The sequence below is a fragment of the Octopus sinensis genome, linkage group LG1 (genome assembly GCF_006345805.1).
Source record: "Octopus sinensis linkage group LG1, ASM634580v1, whole genome shotgun sequence".
Taxonomy (NCBI): domain Eukaryota; kingdom Metazoa; phylum Mollusca; class Cephalopoda; order Octopoda; family Octopodidae; genus Octopus; species Octopus sinensis.
Genome location: NC_042997.1, coordinates 140025185 through 140033062, shown reverse-complemented (window position 1 = coordinate 140033062; position 7878 = coordinate 140025185).

Sequence of the window (7878 nt, the reverse complement as noted above, 5' to 3'; positions counted from 1 at the left end):
CCAGTAGAGGTAAGAGCTCTCTGAACTTTGCCCAAGCTATTCTTACTCTAGCAGTTACACTTTCAGCACACCCGCCCCGCTGTGACTTGGTCACCTAGGTAACGGAAACTATCAACTATTTCTAGTTTTTCTCCCTGGAAAGTGACGGAAGTTGGTCTCAGAGCATTTTCAGTGTTTATTGTTCCTGAGCATCTGCCACATACAAAAACCATCTTCCTAGTTAGCCTTCCTTTGACATTGCTGCATCTCTTATGTGTCCATAGCTTACACTTGGTGCATCTTATAGAGTTTCTACCTACACCTTTTCTACAGATCGAGCAGGGCCATCTACCTGAAGGTGTTATTTTATTTTAAAATCTATATGCAAATTTATTTGTATGCCTACTGTAAAACTAAATGTCAGTCTGTTTCTACATTCATTGTAAATCTATTTCAACACTAGCGCCCATAAGGGTTATATTCTCTGGGAATGCACAAAAGCCCTTTTCAGAGTTATTTACTTTGAATTGTTATTATCTCATATCCAATTAGCCTGTTATTAGGTAACATGTTTCATGATTTTGGTATACATTCCTTATAGGTATTTCCTCTTAAGTTCTATATGCTCTGGAAATGCATTAAACCCCTGTAGTGATGCTACAGTGTAGGGTTCGGCGCGCATGCGCAGAATGGGACTACTTCCGGGTGGCCACCGGAAGTCTTCCCCATGCGCATGTGCGGGAAAACATCTCTCGAGCCCGCGAACCTCAAATCTCTCTCTTCGGCTCAAGACAGCACTGCGATCGGTCACGGTTTTCTGGCTCTGACAGCCACACACCAACTTCAACCAACTTCAACCAACCTCAACGACCAAACACAGCAGTATATCAGAGGCTGTCTATTCCCCCATCAGACAACGTACAACCATGAATCAATAAACCAAGTTGTCTGTTCACCTTTAACCTGATTTCGTCTGTTTGTTTTCTACAAGAATTTTTGTATGTGACTAGAAAGGATCTCGAACCCTGCCAGTGCTTCGATGATAGATCCTTTCACGTTACAATTGGTGACCCCGACGTGATGATCCGGCGACCTATGTCACCAGACTGCGGGAATATTTTTCAAACCTTCCGCCCATGCTTCCCAGAAAGCAATCTCCACCGTCCCATCTTCCACCGGATATGAACACCTGGTCGCATGTTTTTGTTCGGGACGATTCTGTGAAGGGCCCACTTGTTTCTCCCTATAAAGGACCTTTTCGTGTGCTTTCTCGCACACCAAAGGTTTTCACGATTGAGATAAATGGTCGTTCGGAGACGTTTCCGTGGACCGTTTAAAAAAGGCACATTTTGAGACGTCTTCATCTTTTGATGACAACCTTGACACCCACCTATGCACCTTTAACAACACTTTCACCTGCACAACGCCTTCACCTGCACACAAACGCCTTCACCTGCACAAACACCTTCACCGGCTCCTACAACACCACCCTCGCCGTCAACGGGTGCCCCGAGCACACCGTATGTTACAAAGTCGGGCAGAACAGTGCATTGGCCCAAGAAACTTTCAAAAACAATTTACATTTAACTTTAAAATGTTTCTTATTGTATAATAGTATGTACCAAGTCTTCTGGGGGATCGGCAAGCCTTCTGTTTTCTGCAGCACCACCACAATATTCTGGTTGCCGTACTTCGCACTCGGAGGGGAGCCCTGTAGTGATGCTACAGTGTAGGGTTCGGCGCGCATGCGCAGAATGGGACTACTTCGGGTGGCCACCGGAAGTCTTCCATGCGCATGTGATGGGAGGAAAACATCTCTCGAGCCCGCGAACCTCAAATCTCTCTCTTCGGCTCAAGACAGCACTGCGATCGGTCACGGTTTTCCTGGCTCTGACAGCCACACACCAACTTCAACCAACTTCAACCAACCTCAACGACCAACACCAGCAGTATATCAGAGGCTGTCTATTCCCCCATCAGACAACGTACAACCATGAATCAATAAACCAGTTTGTCTGTTCACCTTTAACCTGAGTTTCGTCTGTTGTTTTCTACAAGAATTTTTGTATGTGACTAGAAAGGATCTCGACACCCTGCCAGTGCTTCGATGATAGATCCTTTCACGTTACACCCCTATTCGTGGCTACTTTATTTGAATTCTTACAATCGGGTAACTAATTTCATGTTATTACATAACTGACTTCACAATTTGAGTATTCATAACTTATTGGGAGTTCCTAAAAACAAGATCCTGTGTAAGACAGTTCAGTATTCTCTGTAAATGTACGAAAACCATTTTAAGGGTTACATACTTTGTATTGTTGTTATTGGATTAGCGAAACAATTATGAGAACGGAACCAAGGTATAAGCCCTGCTTTTCCAGGAATTACCAGGTACATCAGCTAGTATTGATATAAAAGTATAGCAAGTCTGAGTATATGGTTGTTTACATATGTTTATACATAAGTATATACAACCATATATGCCAATAAACACATACATTAGCTTGTTAATACTGTAATCTATGTTTGAGAATGGATAAAGATGTGTCAGTATATATGTGTTTTTACTAGATTTTCAATGGCTCCAAACAACAATAAAGATACAAACTGCTGGACATAGCTCATAGGTCCTAGTCCAGAACAAGGGTTTTAAGGAAATGTATCGTGCTGTGATAATAAGGGAAGATGTGGATCAGCGATTGTCTTAAAAGGGAAACATCAAGAGTTAAAAGATAGTTTTATCTGTTTACTTTTTTTTTTGTTTATTATACTACATATCCATGTATTTTTTACTTATATTTATTCCTAAAATACCTGATGGGTGATGCTACATTTGTGATTTATACTAAAATGGTTTGGTGTTTTTATTTTTTGCTCTTTGTTTTGACTGTAAATTACTAATAATATATTTTGAAGGTATATATTATGTGAGATATAAGTATGATTTAGCAGACTCTGTCTTGTGGTCCCCCACCTGAAGAGATGAAATTCTCCAGTGTTGCTTGAATAATGATAATAATAGTTTCAAATTTTGGCACAAGAGGAGAGGGTAAGTTGATTACATCAACCCCAGTGCTCAACTGGTATTTAGTGGGTTGTCCGGAAAGTTTGTGTCGACTTTTAAAGGAAAGAAAAAGGTCAATAAATACTTGCCATTACATTTTTAATCAACCAAATATGAACCATTTTGTTGCACAATGCGTCTCCATATTTCCTTTAACTTGAAAATACCCTCTTCCCAGAATTGAGCTGGTTTCATGGCAAAGAATTCATCAAGGTAATTTTTTACGTCATCCAAGGAATTGAAATTTTTACCATTAAGACTATTCTGCAGAGACCTGAGTAAGTGGAGCTGCAGCAATTTTTGTCTGGTTCCCAAAGAAACGTGCGATCTTGCATTATCATGTTGGAAAACAACACCCTTCCTGTTGGCCAATTCTGGACGTTTCTCTTGAATTGTTGCTTTTAACTCGTTCAGTTAATTGTCTGGTTACTTGGAAGAAGCTCACAGTCCTGAATTCCTTTCCAATCCCATTAGACACAAAGCAAGACTTTTTTAGGGTGAAGATCTGCTTTTGGGGTGGCTCATGTTGCTTACTTCAGGATCGCTTTCTCTGAACATTTCGGTAGATAATCCATTTCTCATCACCTGTCACAATTTGCTTTAAAAAAGGTATATTTTCATTCCGTTTATAAAGTGAATCACAGATGGAAATGCGATCCAAAAGGTTCTTCTCACTCAACTAATGTGGTACCCAAACATCGTAGCGATTTGTATACCCAAGTTTTACCAGGTGATCATGACTAAAGGATTTTGATAGGTTGAGGCTTTTTGCCAATTCTCAGGTTGTGCAATGTGAGTTATTCTCAATTAATGACTTGATTTGGTCATCATCTGTAGTGGATGGTCTGTCTGATTGCTCTTTATTAATAAGGCTACAATCTCCAGCTCGGAACCTTGTGAACCACTTCCGTACAGTTCTTTCGGATAAAGAAACATCACCATAAACTGCGTATATTTCTTTGGTTGCTTGTGAGGCATTTTTCCCTTTACGGAAAAAGAAAAGCATCAAGTGCCAAAAATGAACTTTCTTATCTTCCATTTTAAAGGGTTACAGAATTAACACAGGTTATAGTAACATAAACCTTCTTCTACAAAAAGATAGCTTAAACTGTGCTCTAAATGGAGGTGTAGTCAAATCCTAAGTCGAAATGTAAGCTACTATAAATCAGCACAAACTTTCCAGACAACCCAATATTTCATCGACTCTGAAGTGATGAAAGGCAAAGTCCACCTCAGTGAAATTTGAACTAAGAACATAGAGACAGATGAAATGCCACTAAGCATTTTGCCCAGCATGGTGAAGTTTCTGCCAGCTCACTGCCCTAATAATGACATGATGTCTTTTAACTTTTATTTGTTTCAGTCATTAAGACTAAAGCCATGCTGGGGACACAAACACACCATTGCCAGTTGTCATGCAGTAGTGGGGTACTGACACAAAGACACGCACACACATACAAGCTTCTTTCAGTTTCTTTCTACCAAATCCACTCACAGGGATTTGGTCAGCCTGAGGCTATAGTAGAAAGCATTTGCCCAAGTTGCCACACAATGCAAGTGAACCCGGAACCATGTGGTTGGGAGCCAAGCTTCTTACTATGCTGGCAATGTTTCTACTGGTGAATCAGCAGTGAAACAATTGTAGCATTATGCAATAAAGCCTGTTGCTCAATCCATTTTCTATTGTTCATATTTTTTGCATAAACTCTACAGATACTTACAAAATTCCCAGCCTCGTCTGGCACCTGTGTCGGTGGCACATAAAAAACACCATCCGAGCGTGGCCGTCTGCCAGCCTCGTCTGGCACCTGTGTCGGTGGCACATAAAATCACCCACTACACTCTCGGAGTGGTTGGCGTTAGGAAGGGCATCCAGCTGTAGAAACACTGCCAGATATGACTGGCCTGGTGCAGCCTTCGGGCTTGCCAGACCCCAGTTGAACCGTCCAACCCATGCTAGCATGGAAAGCGGACGTTAAACGATGATGATGATGATGATATTCAGTGACATCATCATTCTCACAGTATGATAGCATTTGTAAAGCACACTATAAAGTTCATATCCAAAATTAATTGCTATATGTATGCTTCCCAACAACATGGTTCTGAGTTCGGTCCCACTGCATGACATCTTGGACAAGTGCCTTCTGCAGCTCTAGGTCAAGCAAAGCATTGAGTGCATTTGGTAGATGAAAACTCAAGAAGCTTCTTCAGTGTGTGTGTGTTTTACATCGATGTCTTTGTGTTTGTGCCTGTCACCCATCACTGCTTGACAGCTGGTGTTGGTTTGTTTACATCCCCATAATTTAGCAGTTTAGCAAAAGAGACCAATACAATAAGTACTAGACTTTGGAAAATAAGCAGTGGGAACAATTCATTCAACTAAAACCCTTCAAGATGGTGCCCCAGCATGGCTGCATTCCAATGACTGAAACAAGTAAAAGACAGATACATACACAAGACACTGGACTTAGGTGTTATGTCCTGGAACTGTACATAGAACTACATAACTACCAAGCAAATAATATATCAGTATATAGCCATGTTTACACCCATATTATTGATATATTGTTGTCAGAATCCATGGTTTAGTGGAGTATCTGTGTTTACTGGATCTGTAAGCTCAAACTTAGACATGAGCATTTTTTTTTCTGATATAAAAATCAGGATGTAATACAGTGTATTAAGATTTGTCAAAGCTTTACCAATGTAGTTATACAGCAGCAGAATAACAAGGATATTCAAGATGGGAGTAGTGAAGGTGGTTGTACTAGTGTTAGTGGTGGTAGTATTGATAGTGATAATGTTTTAATTTCATTCCATAGTTAAGATGGTTAACTTTTGGATGCAAAGTGAAAAATAGTAGATAACAAAGAAAATAGCTTTCAAAGATGTTCTCTTATAGACTGAAAAATAGTAGATAACAAAGAAAATAGCTTTCAAAGATGTTCTCTTATAGACTGGATTCTTCAATGCTACCTATAAGAACTTTTACATATCTCAAAACTCAAATGTTTTAGAAAAAATGCACTTCAGTTATTTTATGGTTTCTCTGTAAACTTCTAATCATCTTACAGTTTTTAAAATAGCCATGAAATTTGTGGGTACTGCTTAATGTAGTAATGTATCACTTTGAAGATTCAGTGTCTGTTCGAATAAAAGATGTCAACCATTTTAATGTGAAATTTGATTTTCATAGTACATAAATCTGTCAGATGTTCGAAATTTTTACCATTTTTCTTGAACTTATAACTGATTTTGTTGCACCCAACCAGGTTCAAAAAATTTTCTAAAGATTTATGCATTTATTACAATAGATAATTTACAACTAGGAGAAAATTCACAATTATCACCATTCCCCTTTTAGAATTTTGCTTCATTCCTACCAATGTAATATCAAATTTCTTCAAAATTAACCACTCAATTGCTCCAACACATTCTGTACTTCTTGGAATAAGAAAAAAAATTCAACTTTTCAATTGGGTAAAATTACATAATTTCAAGTATGTGGATCTGTCAAATTTGAAATTTTGGCACTTCTCATCCATCCAAGAAAATGAGTATGTCTTGAAAGTTACTCCAAACTTTCCAAAATAAGTTCAAATGTTTGTCTAATGATATTCTGTCTTGAAAATTACAAACTACAAAACATGTTCAGACATTGCACTTAAGATATTCTGCATATGTTAGAAAGATCATTTTGAACCTTTTAAGCAAGTAAATTCCAAATAGAATTTTTGAATTTTACCTCATTCTTTCCAATTGTGCCACATATGTTCAAAATGATCTGCTCAGTTTGTTCAAAAGATGCACTAATATTTCACTTAAGAGATTCTGTACCTGTTAGAAAGAGAAGAATGTATTCCAACTTCTTTAATGCATAAAATTCCATAATTTCTGCCATACACATATCTGTCAAGTCATGGTTCCTTCGTTCCTACTAGTGATAGTGGTCTTCCAAGGCTCATGAGCACTGCTCTTCTTCCTTTAAGCTATACAAAAATGTAAGCCAAAGACATGGATGATCAAGTTTACAGAATATTAGACACCTAACTGAGGGGACAATTCATATACTGTTAACCAGTATTGTAATGTTTTTAGACAAAACACTTAACAATCAATGGTCCAGTTCAGTTTCCTACACGTATCACAAATTTACTAACTATAGCGACTAAGTCTCATTTGTGTACAAAGTAAATCGTTTCTAATTGTCAGTCTAGGACTAACCTTAAGCAGTAAGATTAACATTAAATCAATTCAAATATCAAATTAAAGCATAAAGAGACATAAAATATCTTGACAATACAATGACTTATGCAAGAATTAGAATTGGTGTGCCAAATGCAACCATTTAGATTGGTTGTAAGTTTGATATATAAGCCAGAATTGACATAAAACTGCTGTAATAGAGAAAGAAACAAGTAAATTAATACTTGCATTTCAAACATTTAGATAGTCACAATGGCTGTGAAGTTGTGCCATTTAATTTTTGATAGAACTTTACTACTACTACAGAGAGTGTCTTTGTACTTATTGAACAAGGGACACGACTCTACTTTCCTTAAACTGGATAACTAGCATCCAAGTTTCCTTCTTTATGCTTGAGACCTTATCAAAAGGAAGATCTTTCAACTATAATAATAATAATAATAATTGATCCAAGAACAAAGAAAATCTACAAAAAAGCCATCCCATCTGTTACTGCTGTACAATGGATGTGGAACTATTAGATCAAAAAGTAAGAAAAAATTATTTTCATTTCAGTAAAGCACAAGCATAACTGAGTCAGAAGTTTGCTTCTCAACCATGTGGTTCTAGGTTGTCCTACTGTG